Raw genomic sequence first — 15,559 nt, 5'->3', positions numbered from 1 at the left:
GTAGTATTACTTTCTTAATTCAGAGATTTCTTTACGGGTCCCCAGGGCAGTCTGCCATAATTACTATGGAGATGGAAAGTCACTATAAATACATTCTTTGGTTTAGTCTCATCACGTCTGATAAAGTTGTTTCATTCAGCTGTGATTTACTGATCACCTACCACGTGTCCAGGTATGTCCTATGTGCCAAGAACATGTAGGTGGACAGCCGCAGCCTCTATGCTCAAGAAACTCGCTGTCTAAGGAAGGGCAAAAACAGGTGCTACATAAAATAAATCAAAGACCCACATGTAAGGCCTCCAACTATAAAACATTTTAAGAGAAAATATAGGGGGAAAGTTTTATGACATTGGATTTGGCGATGATTTCTTGAATATAACATCAAAAGCCAAGCAGAAAAAGAAAAAAAAATAGATAAATCATCCTACATATAAATTTAAAACTTCTGGGCATTGCATGACATGATCGGCAGAGTGGAAAAACAACCTACTGAATGGAAGGAAATATTTGCAAATCATCTATCCGACAAGGGATCCCAAATATACAAAAAAATTCCTATAACTCAGCAATGAAAACAAACAACTCGATTCCAAAACGGGCAGAGGACTTGAACAGACATTTTTGGCAAAGGAGGCATACGAATGGCCAAAAAGTACACGAAAACATCACCACTCCTCAGGGAGATGCAAACTAAGAGTACAGTGAAATACTACCTCGTGCTGCTTAAGATGGTTTGCTACCCCCCAAAAACAGAAGATAAGCACTGGAGAAGGCATGGAGAGATCAGAAGCCTCGCGCACTGTTGGCCGAATGGAAAACGGTGCGGCCAGTGTGGAAAACAGCATGGTGGTATCTCCAACACTTAAAAATAGAACTACCCGTGATTCCGCAATCTCACTTCTGGGTACACATCCAAAAGAACTGAAAGCAGGGTACTGAAGAGATATTTGTACATCCATGTTTATAGCAGAATTAGTCAAGGTAGCCAAAAGGTAGAAGTGACCCACGTGTCCATCAACGGATGAATGGATGAGTGAAATGGAATATTACTCAGCCTTAAAAAAGAAGGAATTCCTAACACATGTTACACTACGGATGAACCTTGAGGACCTTATGTTAAGTGACAGCAGCCAGCCACGAACAACAAGCTGTGAGGACAAATGGTATGTGAATCTAAAAAACAAAATAAACAAACAAGCAAGACAGAAATAGATCCAGAAGCACGGAGAACAAACTGGTAGTTTTCTTTTTTTTTTTTTAATTTTTTTTACATTTATTTATTTTTGAGACAGAGAGAGACAGAGCATGAACGGGGGAGGGTCAGAGAGAGGGAGACACAGAATCTGAAACAGGCTCCAGGCTCTGAGCTGTCAGCACACAGCCCCACGGGGGGCTTGAACTCACGAACCGCGAGATCATGACCTGAGCCGAAGTCGGACGCTTAACCGACTGAGCCACCCAGGCGCCCCCAAACTGGTAGTTTTCAAAGGGAAGGAAAGTCACGAGGGGGAGAGGGTGATATCAGGGAAGGTGGATTAGGAGACACAAACTTCCAATTCTAAGTCACAAGGATTAAAAGTACAGCCCAGGAAATAGAGTCAATGATATTGTAATAGCGCCATTAAAAATGGTTAAAGGTAGTAATTTTTATGTTGTGTATATTTTACCAAAAATTAAAAAAATAGGGGGACCCTGGGTGGCTCAGTCGGTTAAGCATCTGACGACGGCTCAGGTCATGATCTCACGGTCCGTGAGTTCGAGCCCCGCGTCGGGCTCTGTGCTGACAGCTCAGAGCCTGGAACCTGCTTCGGATTCTGTGTCTCCCTCTCTCTCTGCCCCTCCCCAGCTTGCCATCTGTCTCTCTCTCTCAAAAATAAATAAACATTAAAAAATTTTTTTAACAATTTAAAAAAAGAGAAATACAGGCACTGCCATTAGTGAACTTACCAGGGGCCAACGTAAGTCTCTAGGGCCCCAGCAAAGCCCATGCTATAGGTGAAGCCCCTATAAAACCACTTACAGGGAAACATCAAGATTCTCTGTGAAAGCATGTTATCCTGAGAGGAGAAGAGGGAAAGCCTTGCTGAAGAAAGCTGGTACACGGCAGAGCCCTACCTACTCTCTCGCAAACCATAAGCCTCACCTGATGATCATACAACCAATAACGTTAAACTTCTGCTTCAACAGTGAGAAACCCCTTGAAGGCGCCATCTTGCTAGACGAGACCTCCCCGGACGGCCTAAAAGTTCTAAACCATTAACTTCTGCTTTTGACCGTTACAAGGTTTTGCTTCTTGTCTTTGGGCCGGGGCGCTAGGGACTGAGGAAATCTTTGTAGGTATCCGGCACGGCTTTTGAGACAAAACATTCAACTTGCAGAGAAGGACTTACCAGTTTATTTCATCTGACGGTATTCCAGATCTTGTAGGGCAGATCTCCTGGAGCACCACAGTCGTGGAAAGACGGGAACGACTGAATGCGGAACGCCAGCATCTTTATGGAGAGGGAATTCAAGAAAGACAAATTAACTGAGGGAAAAGGAAAATAATTTCCCCATGGTCCCAACATTCATATATCTCACCCAGCTTATGGGTGCCTTGAAAACATCACGCCTCTCTCTTCAGCATTTAAGGTTTGTTTTTTTTTTAATGTTTACTTTTGAGAGAGAGAGAGAGAGAGAGCGCTCGAACAGGGGAGGGGCAGAGAGAGAGGGAGACAGAACCCGAAGCAGGCTCCAGGCTCTGAGCTGTCAGCAAAGGGCCCAACACAGGGCTTGAACTCACAAACTGCGAGATCACGACCTGAGCCGAAGTCAGACGCTCAACCAACTGAGCCACCCAGGCACCCCTTAAATTTTTTTAACATTTATTTATTTTTGAGGAGGGGGGGAGCACAAGCCCGTGGGGGAGGGGCAGAGAGAAGGGGACAGAGGATCCAAAGTGGGCTCCACACTGACAGCAGCAAGCCTGATGCGGGCCTTAAACTCAAGAACCATGAGATCATGACCTGAGCCGAAGTCAGCCGCTCAACCTACTGGGCCATCCAGGTGCCCCTCTCCTCAGCATTTAGTAAGGTCCCTTTTCATGTGTTGGGTGGGCTCGATGCTGTGCTAAGGCTGGGGGTACGCGGAGAAGAGACGCAGCCCCTTGCACTCAAGTTTACATCCAACGGAGCGAAAAAGCATGAATTACCCTGTCATCTTGGACGACATATTGTGGCTCTGTCTACGGAAACTAAAGGAAGCCAACGTGCCCCCCACCCCTTCTGCCGCCGTCAGACAAGAAAACGAAAGCCCAGAGGAACAAGAGGATAGACAGGGAGCGTCTCTTCACGAGCTTGGCCAGATGAGGTGGCGGTCTCAAAGCCATGCTCCCCGGTGCACAGAGTCTCTCTCCCTACATGCCCAGTCTCTGCCGGGACTTGGTCGGAACCCGTGGCTGAGGCTGAGAGTACAGGACTCCATCCCTATCCAAGCCCGGTAGCCTCCCAGCAAGGAGACGCTCCCTGTCCCTTGGCCACAGAACATGCAGTCATAATACCTCGGGTCAAAAGGCGAGCAGCCAGCCAGTGCGCAAGGCGAGCCCATCAGCACCACTGTCCCAAATGCAAGGCTGTCTTCGCGAATTAAATATGACACATCCCCATGATCCCACGGCTCTGATAGACCTCGCCGCCTGACATGCTGGGTCAGCCTAATTCCCACCCGTTTCAGACACCCAAACAAATTAACACATGCTCCCCGATGACGCAAAACTCTGTGTGTGCGTGTGTGTGTGTGTGTGTGTGTGTGTGTGTGTGTGTGTTGAAGCCTCCGTGCAACTCCATGACCATCAGTGAAATATTCATTAGACTGGCACTGACCTATAAGAGGGAGGCGACATCAGCCGGCCCTCGAGCCTCCTCTATTTCGAAAGTCAGCTTCTCGCCTCGGTCAGGGGAACGTATTTAAACCTCAGTGCGGGGCCCTCACTCTCTTTTGCACGGGCTCCATCCACCAGGCTGAATGAAGCTTTTAGAACCAGCAAGGACCAGATGGCCCTCCAAGATCATTTCTGAATGTTTGCATCTGAGTCATTTGTATGCGGAAGTCTTCACAAAATCGCAATCTGGGTAGCAGGCTCCAGGCTGAGTCCAGCTTTCCAGACAGCCCATCTTTGCCTACAATGGAGAAGACAAGCACAATATTGTAAAGCTCCACAAAAATATTACAGCGTTTATCTATATGTGTAGCATCAAATACATGAAGTGTCCCTGTCAGGCTGTCACTACAACGGTAGCGCGCCACAGCCTCCCTCCCCACCCCCCCCACCCCCACTCCCACCCCCGGTGATTTTCCTTTTTTTCCACTGCACCTACCATTTCTCCCCCCACCCCACCCCCTCCCCCGGCACAGGCTGAAAGCCAGCTTTGTGGATCCGCCAGCAGAGGGAACTAAGGTACCGGTGCAATAAGCCGAATCCCAGCAAAGAAGTCAGAGCCCAGAGAGATTTAGACTAATGGCAACGGGCTCCAGTCTCAGCACATGCTGGGAGCTCTCTCGCCAGAAAGTGGCGTGGGATGTTGCCAGAAGCGCTTTGGCAGACGGGGCTGCTCAACCGAGGGAGAGGGAAGGCAGCGAGGCGAGCAGGGCGTCAGAAGCCCCGGGGAGGGCAAACAGGCTCGTTAGTGGGAGGCAATCAATATAAAGGGGGTCCACCCAGCACTCCCCATCCTGGGTATTCACCCTGGAGAAGAGAAAGCTTACGCTCGTGCAAACGCTCGTGCATAGATGTTTATGGCAGCTCTATTCATCATCACCCCAAACTGGGAACGAGCCAAATGTCCTGCGAGCAGCGAATGAATAAACCAAATGTGGTATATCCATACAACGGAAAACCACCCAGCATTCAAAAAAAAAAAAAAAAAAAAGAAAAAGAAAAAAAAGAACAGGGGCGCCTGGGTGGCTCAGTCGGTTGAACATCCGACTTCAGCTCAGGTCATGATCTCACGGTTCATGAGTTCGAGCCCCGAGTCGGGCTCTGTGCTGACAGCTCAGAGCCTGGAACCTGCTTGGGATTCTGTGTCTCCCTCTCTCTCTGCCCCTCCCCCACTCACGCTCTGTCTCTCTCTCTCTCTCTCTCAAAAATGAACAAACGTTAAAAAAATTGTTTCAGGGGCGCCTGGGTGGCTCAGTCGGTTAAGCGGCCGACTTCGGCCCAGGTCATGATCTCGCAGTCCGTGAGTTCGAGCCCCGCATCGGGCTCTGTGCTGACAGCTCAGAGCCTGGAGCCTGTTTCGGATTCTGTGTCTCCCTCTCTCTGACCCTCCCCCGTTCATGCTTTGTCTCTCTCTGTCTCAAAAATAAATAAACGCTAAAAAAAAAATAAAAAAAAATTTGTTTCAAAAATCAAAGGTGTAGAACATGAGGGGAAGGACGGGACAAGCAGACAGCAAGATCAATGAATCACGGGCATCACGGATGTAGAGCTGAGGTAAAGCACAGAAGACCAGAAGCAGAGTCAAGCCAGGAGGACGGGCTGATGGGGACAGGCCCAGAAGATCAGGCTGAAGGGACCAGATCAGCCGTCTGGACCCTCGCGGGGTTGGTTGAGCAAGGAGCCCACTAATCAATGTTCACGTGGCCCCAAGGGACTCTGTTCACCCTTAGGAACCATTCATGGTAGCATAGAGCAGTCTCAAGCTCTTTCTCCCCCTCACTGGCTGGGAAGGAGGAGCTCATCCGCTTTGGGCAGGGGTTTAGCCGAGAAGGCAAGTGACAAACAAAAGCTAGACAAATCTAATCTAATCCTCTGATTTCCAGATGAGGAACCTAAGAGAGCCCTCACATCTCACAACCTGTTGGTGCCCCCAGAGGTCCTAAATCCCAGCTCTGGACCCTTTCCACCATGGCTCACGTTACTCTCTCATCAGTTCTCTACCCTGGGATGGTATTTCTTCTCCTCTGACCTGGGCAGGCGGGACTATGCTTTTCCATTTAAAAAACAGCAAAACAAAGGTGACTCCTCCTACGTCCTATCCATGTTTCTCCTTTCCAACTAACTCTGTAGAGCTCAGAGGACGGAGGACGGCCTCACACTTTGCACCCATGACTCTCTTGGACTGAATGGTATGCAAGACAAGCCCTAGCTGAAGAAACAACGGAGATCAAGGTACTGATTCACTCTGATGATATGAGACGTGAGATTTCACAATAGGAGCTGCGATATGCAGGTGAAATCGCAGTCAAGTTACTTCCTCTCCCGAGACGTAACTTGCTGCCCTGTAAAGTGAGCTGATTGGGTTTGAAAAGCATCACGGTGCTTTCCAGTCCTACAATGTTATGTTCCATGTTTAGTCTTAAGTATAGACGGCAAACATTTAAACCACCGCACACACAAAAATGAGAAGTTTAATTCAACAGATAGTTATTGACAGCCGCCCTATTTTCAGGCAACACGCTAGTGAGGAGGTATTTAAGGATATGTAAGAGATGAATCCTACCTTTAAGCACACACAACCTAATGGATCAGAATAAGACTCTAGATTAAAGGCTCTAGAGTGAAGGCACACTGTTTCCCTTGGAACCTTTTGGGTCAGTTGTTTAACCTCTCTGAACCTACTTCGTAATGTGTAAATTGTGAATGATAATGGCTCCAGCTAGGAGTGAGACATAAATGAGGGTATATGAAGTTTTGTTACTAAGCCATTTATATTACCGTTCTGCCCTCCTGAAACAGCATTTTTCTTTCTCAGCCCGGACCGTTTTGCAAACCGTCTCCATTTTTAATCGCCTCATTTCTTGAAGTTGAATTTTCTATCAATGCTTTGAGATGCATCTCAAGTTCCACTTCTCCAGGCCGACTTATCTGTCTGTTTCAGCCAATACAAATCTCCCTTGTCTCTGGGTTTTTTGGTGCCTTGTTAAAACCTTTGTATGGTCTTTTCTATGGCTTCATAATTGACTCAGGTGTGTATGGTTGTAAGTATTCTTGAACCCCAGCTTCTTATGCTACTAACTGCCTACAGGGACCTTGAATTCTACAGGTGTCAAGTCGAATCTATCCCAAAGATGCTGTTCCTCTTCTAGGGCTCATTTCAGTTAATAGTTTCTCACTTGCTTCCACTAGCTACCTAAGTACTTATCATGTTTCCTCTCCATCACACCCCCCTCCAGTCCATGCTATTAATCCCAATTTACATGCATCACTCAAATCATCCTTTCTCAACTCCATTGTCTCGGGCTTACAGGAGCATTTCTCGACTGGGTTAATGGCATGGCAGAGAGCAGGATGTCTCAGTATCACCGAGCCAAGCTTTTCAAAATATCCTTATTTACCTTCCAGTCACCCCATATCAGATCAGAAACTTGGTTGAGGGAAAAGACAGAAGACCAGGGAGGGGAAAAAACAGCCTGTGTCCTCTGCACAAAGCTTCCCCGGTTATTCCGGTGTATTGCTCATCACTGCTGAGAACCAGCGTTTCAACCCTCCTCCTCCCCAATCCTTTCTCCCTCTATTGCCCAACTTACTTTTCAAAACTTCCAATAACAACGGCGCCTCATTGCCTTTCAGGAACAAACAAACAGACAACAGATTCCTGAACCTGGCTTTCACATGGCCCCAGGCCGCTTTCCTGACCTGGTGTCCTCCAATTTCTTCCATGCCCAGGAAGTTCCAGACAAACCAACCAGACCTCGTTCTCCTAGACACAGCATACCCCCGATTCACGCCATTTCCCCCTTGGAATCGCCTTCTGTTCTCAGCTCACTCACCTCGCTGAAAAAAAACCCACTTAACTTTCGATGTCCAAGCCAACGCCAGCTCCTCCAATGCCGACCCTCTTTCAGGCAGAATTAGCTGTTCCCTCTTCTACACCTTCCCAGCATTCTATTCACGGGGCTAACCTACTGACCAACAGTTTGGGTAAGCTACCTTTCTCGCCTCCCTCCAAAAAGACATAGGCCCTTCTTTTTGGTCTCCTCCGTAACCAAGTAACTCTGTTACACTTACACCCTATTCCACTGTGTGTGCTTGAGTGGGTGCGTGTGAGTGGGCACTGAGTTTCGTAACCTGTCTGTCTACTACATTAAGCCACGATCTCCTCAAAGATCAATACTGTCTTATCTTTCTTTGAATCCCTCGCGCCAAGAGAGAGCACAGAGTTTTAGTAGCCACTAAATAATTCTTCAGTCAAAATTAAAATTAGACATCATCCCCTAGTCAGCCTCTCCCAGCCCTAAGAAGTGGGCTTCGGTCACCACAGCACACTGTGCATACCAGCTTTAACTGAGACTATCTGCGGATGAGTCGGTGTCCTTGACTAAGCCTGGAGACCAATGTTCGAGAACAGCGGAACCGAGTTTCCCGTTGTTTCTTTTCAGGCATACGCACCGCATCTTCCCCCACTCTTACGTTTTGACATCTCCTCCAGCCCTGGACTGAGAGCAAGCATTTAGCAAGTATCTGTCAAGTGGCAGACCCTTCTTGAATGTTCCAGAATAAGTTGAGAGGACGCCATGTCCCTCTCAGCTGTGTTTCCAGGAAAGGACGGATTGAGCCTTTCAGGACTACACCCCCCCCAACCTTCACTGGTGTCCTGTATCTATCCTGGTATTTCAGTGTGATTCGTCAAGTCACCACAAACGAGAATCTGTCACTGTCCTCATTTCCGGCTCATTTACATGGTCCGACACCAGCCACTTTGCTCCTCTCCAGTTGTCCCAATATGTTCACCAGATTGGCACGTATCATACTAACCTTTCCCAGGAGTAAAAATAAAATAAAATAAAATTAGATGAGACACAGAAATAAAATTCTCAGATAAATTAAAAGTAATGCCTACTTATGTGACAAGTTCTATTCGAAACCGAGGGTTGGGTCACTGTTCAATGCAATCAGAGTACACAGGCCTACTGAGTAATGAAAACTTTTAACATTACTTTCCCCACAACTGAAGAATTTTTGAAATTTTGTTTTTAAAAAATACACCACAAATACCAGGCCGTTTATAAGCATAAACTCAATCTCACCTTATTATTAAAAGTTATGGAGACACTGCATGGTGTGTTTTATTTTACGCAGTAATAACTACCTTGTTTTTTTTTTTTGGTTTTTTTTTTTTTCAACGTTTTTTTTTTTATTTATTTTTGGGACAGAGAGAGACAGAGCATGAACGGGGGAGGGGCAGAGAGAGAGGGAGACACAGAGTCGGAAACAGGCTCCAGGCTCCGAGCCATCAGCCCAGAGCCTGACACGGGGCTCGAACTCACGGACCGCGAGATCGTGACCTGGCTGAAGTCGGACGCTTAACCGACTGCGCCACCCAGGCGCCCCACTACCTTGTTTTTTAAAAGCGTAAACGTGATAAAACCTCCCTTTTTCTCCATATTTAAATAAAATAATACACATAACCTTATACAAGTTTATAAACGGCTCTACCATTTTGAACGCTGAGGCACAACTTAGTGGCCACCATCATTCAAAACATCGTTAGCTCCCGAGCAACCAAGGAGATCATTTTTCTAGAAGTTGGGAAATCGCATTAACTTGTGTTAAGTAAAAAGGAAAAGCTCACCATGAGTCACAGCACACAGACAGGGAGGAGGGCAGAAAGCACGGTAGCCATCATAACATATCACAATAGCAGAGATGTCAAAAAATTTTAGAGTTTCCTTCCAGATGGGTCTAGGTGTGAAATTACTTGGAGGCAGAAAATAATGACCCTGAACTTCTTATTTAAGATAAAGGACATGGGATATTGGTGAACTTTAATTCACATTTTATGACAGTATTTAAAAGTCCCCAGAGTCATGATTACTCTCAATTTCTAGGATCTAGGACAGATGATTGTCTTTCTGCAGTGAAGTCATTTGTGTGATTAGCTCCAGTGCTGTATTTTAAGGCCCCATTGAGAAGAACAAAATGAAGTCAAGAATTGAGGCACTAGTCCAGATTAGTCTTATAAAATCTGATACTAGAAAGAAAGATTAGTCTTGGCTTATGGGATCGTAACTGACCATCTATACCACCAACACTCACTGGTATAAAATAAAGTGACATGGAATGTCCAACCAACCAGTCCTAATCAGGGAAGGACAGGCCCCAGTTCAGATCCCCATGCTGAGTTGCCATTTTAGGTCATTTCTCAGATTAGCAACGAGTGGGCAAGAAGAACCATTTTTAGAAGTTTTCTTTAATCCATCCTAATGTTCCTAGATGTTCCACTTTGTCCAGGCTTTACATGAAAAGAAAGTTCAAAACTATCTTAAATGTCTCTCCAATGTGCAAAAAGATTGATCCTCTTTACCGGGGAATAGGTCTCTGAAACCAATAAAGTGCATCTTACTGAAACAACCTTCCTCTTCGACTGTGAATTTCTAAAAAATGGTTTCATGTTTATTTATTCTGAGAGAGAGCGGGCGAGCAGGGGAGGGGCAGAGGGAGAGAGAGAGAGGGAGACAGAGAATCCCAAGTAGGCTCCACGCTGTCAGCACAGAGCCCAATGCAGAGCTCCATCCCACAACCCATGAGATCATGACCCGAGCTGAGATCAAGAGTTGGACGCGTAACTGACTGAGCCACCCAGGCATCCCTCGATCATGAGTTTTTAAGGGCAGGCCAGGTCTTGGGTCCTACTTATGTATGTGAGGTGGGGGGAAGTCACTCCTGTCAAGAGTATAAAGACACATTAGACTGTGGTCATCAAATGACTTCAGCTTTTTGAGACATAAGCTTTGGAACAGTGACAATAATCGGTTTCCTTCGAAAGGCTAAACAAAGTCAATAAATTACATTCACTCTAGGGGTTCTTGGATGCTTGGATGACCTGGTTTCACTGGGCAAATGGCACCGGTATTTCCTGGCAGGCTTTATTTTAGTCCTACCTTGCCAGTCATTGGAGCGAGGAGGGAAGGACAAGAGGGCCCAAGGGGATGGGGACTTGTAAAAGGGATCGGGGAATACCGGAGAGGCATTACAAAATGGCTAACTTTTGGAAGGATGGCTAGCTTGAGACATCCCTTTTGTTTTTTTAATTTATTTTTTAAATTTACATCCAAGTTAGTTGGCACCTAGTGCAACACTGATTTCAGGAGTAACTTCCTTAATGCCCCTTACCCATTTAGCCCCCCACCCTCCCACAACCCTCCAGGAACCCTCTGTTTGGTCTCCATATTTAAAAGCGAGATATCCCTTTTTAATGGCCTCCCACAAACTTTCTAGACGGCACTGCCGGAGTAAGCATTTTCTGGATTACATACTCATGCATATGCATAGGTAATATTACATTTCCTGTTCTCATCGTTCCAGATCTACTCTCAGAGAAGCTGGTAGAGGAGGGATTTTCTCCAAATCATCAGTGTTTCTTTTACATAGAATTCCACATTAAATGAATAAAAAATAAAAAAAATAAAGCCTTGGAGTGCCACATTAACTTCTCCTAGAATACTGTTGGGAGCCTTATGCTGTGCTTAAAATGTCAACTGTCAAAATAATATAGTTATTTTTCCAGGAAATCCCAAATATCTGCAGTGACCCTAGCAAGTCTATATAAATGAAATAGTACCTACATCCCTCCGACCCTAGAAAAATAAATCTGGGGAGAAAAGAGAGCTTAGTCAAAGCATCCTTTGTCCATGGAAACCTCGTTTTCCATATTTGCTTATTTTTAAACCCAACTCCTGAACATAAAACATCATATCCAAGTACCACCTCTTTGCTAATTTAACAAGCCATTAGAAGCTCTCGGTTTGCCTCCCAAAAGATGACAAGAACAGTTTGTTGTCCTGGTTGATGATCCCGGTAGAAAGTCCTCATTTTACGCTTCTTGTGAGTACAAGGAACCCTGTGTCACAAAGGAAGTTAAATGAGGGACTTTATCTCCGAAGGCTTCATACAGTTGAGTAGGAGGTGTACTATTCATTCGGAAGGGGATAACACAGCTCACCTACAAATTTAGAAAAGAAAAAAGAAATCCAAAAGGGTTTAAAAGGTGGTAACCCTGAAAGGTGTGTCTGGTACTTAACTGCAGAGTCTCAAAAACTATATGCTTTTGGGGGGGAAAAATGTTTTCAGTTGAATGAACGCGTTTGGAATTAATGAGGGGACTGAGCATGAGTTTCCTTAGCATTTTGGGCCAAACCCTGCCATTTTGGTGGCTATAGTAAATCAGCCTGAGGGCGTGTGGACAAACAGAAATAGAACAGCTACGTCCTTCTTTTATCTTCCACACACACACACTCATACGTGTGATCTTTTGCTTCATTCTTGGCAAGGTATTCTTCTAAAATGCCAACAGATAACTATTCTTCCCTTTGATTTTTAAAGAGGTTTGTACTTTCAGCGCCCAGAAGATACAAGGCACAAATAATATTCCAACCACATTGTGTTCAATATGTACGATAATAGAGATGGGCGGTCCATTTTTCAGAAATGCCCAGGTTAAGTCTTCTGTTTGATTTGTAAGTTCTACGTCTACTGAAACAGCTAGAGCCAGCTGTGTAAAATATTTGGATTACTGCTTGAACTTGTGCCTTTAAAATGTCTGGGGACTGACCGTGGCCACAAGAGCAGTTGCTCCTTTTAAGTAGATCCAGCAGAAATTAAATATCTGCAGGGGGGCACAGGCTAAGAGATGGGGCTCCCTCCAAGTCTGTTCCCCCATGGCTCTGAACATCCCTTCCAGCTCCCTGGAGAACCACGCTGTTTGGAGTGCAGCAGGAACTTGTTTACAGCACTTCAACCAGAGGGAGACCCTGAGCCTGTCATTAACCTCTTTGCCGTCAGCATTTTAAAGTGGAAATACTAGCCAGCCTTGTAATATTTCAGCCATTTTCCCCTCACTTCACAATGTTGCCAAAGTAGACGGGTCAGAAGATGGGACTCTCCATTTCTCTCGGCTCAAAACGCTCAGAAGAAGTTAGCAATACCAACTTCCCCATGCACAAAAGGCCTTGGGAACATTTGTTTAAATTTGACTTTTGAATCCACCCCAAGCAACTGTTCCTTGGCAAGGGATATGTAACTTTATCACAGATAAATTTTCCTTGCTCACAATTCCTGGCCTGGAGTTGATGTGGGGATCATGCAGATGTGTGTTGGAAATTAAACAGGGTACTACCAGGGTGGCCGCAATTAAATTCAGACTTGCATTCAAACCATGCCCTGTGCTGCATTTCCTCGAGAACTTTGCTTTCTATAGACATTTCGAAATGTTCCTTCACAAAAGGAGGAGGCAGGGTGGCTGGGCCCAAGTCCCCTAAATCAAGGCAGTGAGAAGAGAAAGGGGGGAGTGTAGTTGTGGGGTGTCAAAGTAGCTGTTCAAATACATGGATGCTCAGACTTCTAATTTAGGGTGTTTTCTCGGGGAGCCCAAAAGTTATTCTCTCCTACATTCGCAGACAGGCTACAATCATTATTTGGAAAAGAAAGAAATTATGAGCTCATATGGAACATCAACCCACCAGCATGTGTTACAAAATGGAATGGTTCCTTGAAAGAAAAAAATGTCTTCCTCTGCTTAACATACATTTTAGGACGGGAAGGCTGAATGTTAGCAAATCCTGATAATAGTAGAGTCCTGGGCTCCTGTAAGAAGTTGTTACATGGTTTGAGAAAAAAAAAAAAAAATGACCGATTTGGAATAATTTTCTACAGAATTACAGATAGTACAATATTTAGAAGGAAGAAAAAAAACTATGGAGAATCAATGTTAGACGTGATTTTTCCAGGCTACAACTAAGTTTATAAGAATCTGGAAGTTTGTTTGCTTTTTGGCAAAATCGCTTGAACGTGGAGTTCAAATTTAATCTGCTTTCTGATTCTAGGCAGAATCGGTTTAATCGCTTTTATGCATTTGAAGAAATATGGATTACATTAAGTTAAAGTGGCTGAAAACAATTCCCAGCATTTTCATGCCTATGCCAAATGGCCATTTGAAATACTATGCTAAAAATCTACTTGAGAGTATGCTTCTATAACCTTTGAAAAGTTTGGGAGTTATCAGAGGAGTTGGCCTGCTCAAAGCAGATAATCACTTTTGCATAAATGTCGCCCAAAAGAACAGCTCTCTGATTAAGGTGCAAAATAACATAATCCCAAGATTCGTAACCACACCCGGGATGGTCAAAAGCATTTTTTTTTTTTTTTATAATATACATTGGCAAGTTATCACACACATTTCACATGCAAGCTTAAATGATCTGAAAAAGACAATCACTGGCTCAGGCTGAACTGATTTCAACATTTGAGCAAATCACAAACAGCAGATCTGGCCTTACTTAAAATTTCCATCTAGTTGTTGAACGGAACAAAAATAAACAAATGGAAACCTTGACAGATGAATAAGACTCTTCTCATGATTTTTTAAACCCGAAAATGCAGCAGGAAACAAATCCCACCACGGAAGTCCTTGCAGACAAACTGCCTTTGGCATCTAGTCTGGAGCAAACAATCTCCAAAGACCACCCCCCTCGCTCTCCCACCAGAACCCTCCACTCTTGCTTTATTTCCTAATTCCGTGGACTGGATTGCTGAGCTGTTTATCAAACAGTGTGCAATAAAATCGGCTTCACTCTACTACTCTATGAACTCTTGCAATTTTCTCCCTCCTCCTGGACAGAGGCCACTAGTCAGGGAAAGCCTCAGGAAAAAAAAAAAAAAAAAAAAAGGCAGATCAGGGAAAGCGAAGAAACAATAGACAACCATGGCTTTGACAATGCCTTCCCTCAACCCTCTTTCTGCTCCTGCTGTGACACTTGCATTCAAGAGCAAGGGTGGCTGCCATCGGATGCGTGGACAATGGACTGAGGAATACAAGGCAGGGGGGAAAAAAGGAGATCAGATGAATTCTGAGCTACGATGGCAGGGCTCTCACCTTTTCCGTGTGTTTGCGAATAGTCTGGATGGAGGCGTCCCGCAGAGAAGAAATAAAAAGGGTGTCTGAATTGTTGGATGGTTCTGAAGGCTTCTGCATGTTGCAAACGCATTTTAGAACTATTTGCAGGGGTATACTTGCTGCCAGCCATCTCCCTCTCCCTCTCTCTCTCTCTCCCTCTCTCTCTCTCTCTCTGTCTCTCTCTCTCTCTCTCTCTCTCTCTCTCTCCTGTTTTATGTCCTGCTATCTCCATCACACCTCTATTAGTATGAAGACTTTCTGCCTGTGTAAGTAAGTGAGAGTGTGCGTTCCTTGGTGTTTGAATCAAGACCCACGTCCGCATGCATTTCTAATCTAAGGAGCCTATAGCGGTTACTAGAACTATCAATTAGTCAGCAATAGCAGAGACCCTCAACGCCTCTGAAGGAACAAAGGTGGAAAGACATGCAAATACCCTGGCACCTGGATCACGCAACTTGCTGGCTACAAATAGGGGCATCTTTTCCTGGTTTTTTTTTTTTCTGTTTAACTCTCAAATCTATGTGATATTACAGGTTACTAATGTATCCAGCTGCATAATTAGGTATGGGAGCGCCTCTAGGTATATATGTTTCTTTGGCATCATTGAAATGCATTAAGCTGAACTGAAAGGAAATACCCAGTGACAAATCAGAGTTTATGACATATTTGATCCATGCTCCATTTTAACA

At 45.0% G+C, this 15,559-nt stretch overlaps 2 long non-coding RNA genes across 2 annotated transcripts in view; one reads left to right on the top strand and one right to left on the bottom strand.

Moving 5' to 3' along the window:
* Positions 1-1,475: 1,475 nt before the first annotated feature.
* The window catches only part of LOC128776210 (uncharacterized), a 75,471-nt gene continuing 61,387 nt past the window's right edge, over positions 1,476-15,559 (bottom strand). Inside the window, exons 2-3 of the long non-coding RNA XR_008421274.1 lie at positions 3,861-4,157; positions 1,476-2,492 (exon numbers count right to left, since the gene is read on the bottom strand). This is a non-coding gene — a long non-coding RNA (uncharacterized LOC128776210). The remainder of the gene's footprint in view (positions 2,493-3,860; positions 4,158-15,559) is intronic.
* LOC109278486 (uncharacterized) lies at positions 5,395-8,805 on the top strand. The gene is made up of 3 exons (XR_002085678.2): positions 5,395-6,148; positions 7,550-7,900; positions 8,359-8,805. It is a non-coding gene; the product is annotated as an uncharacterized LOC109278486 (long non-coding RNA).

Source organism: Panthera pardus, unplaced genomic scaffold (assembly GCF_024362965.1).
Source record: "Panthera pardus isolate Hobbes unplaced genomic scaffold, ASM2436296v1 HiC_scaffold_12, whole genome shotgun sequence".
NCBI classification, from domain to species: domain Eukaryota; kingdom Metazoa; phylum Chordata; class Mammalia; order Carnivora; family Felidae; genus Panthera; species Panthera pardus.
Note: the sequence above shows the minus strand (reverse complement) of the source record. Positions and strands in the feature narration are given on the sequence as shown.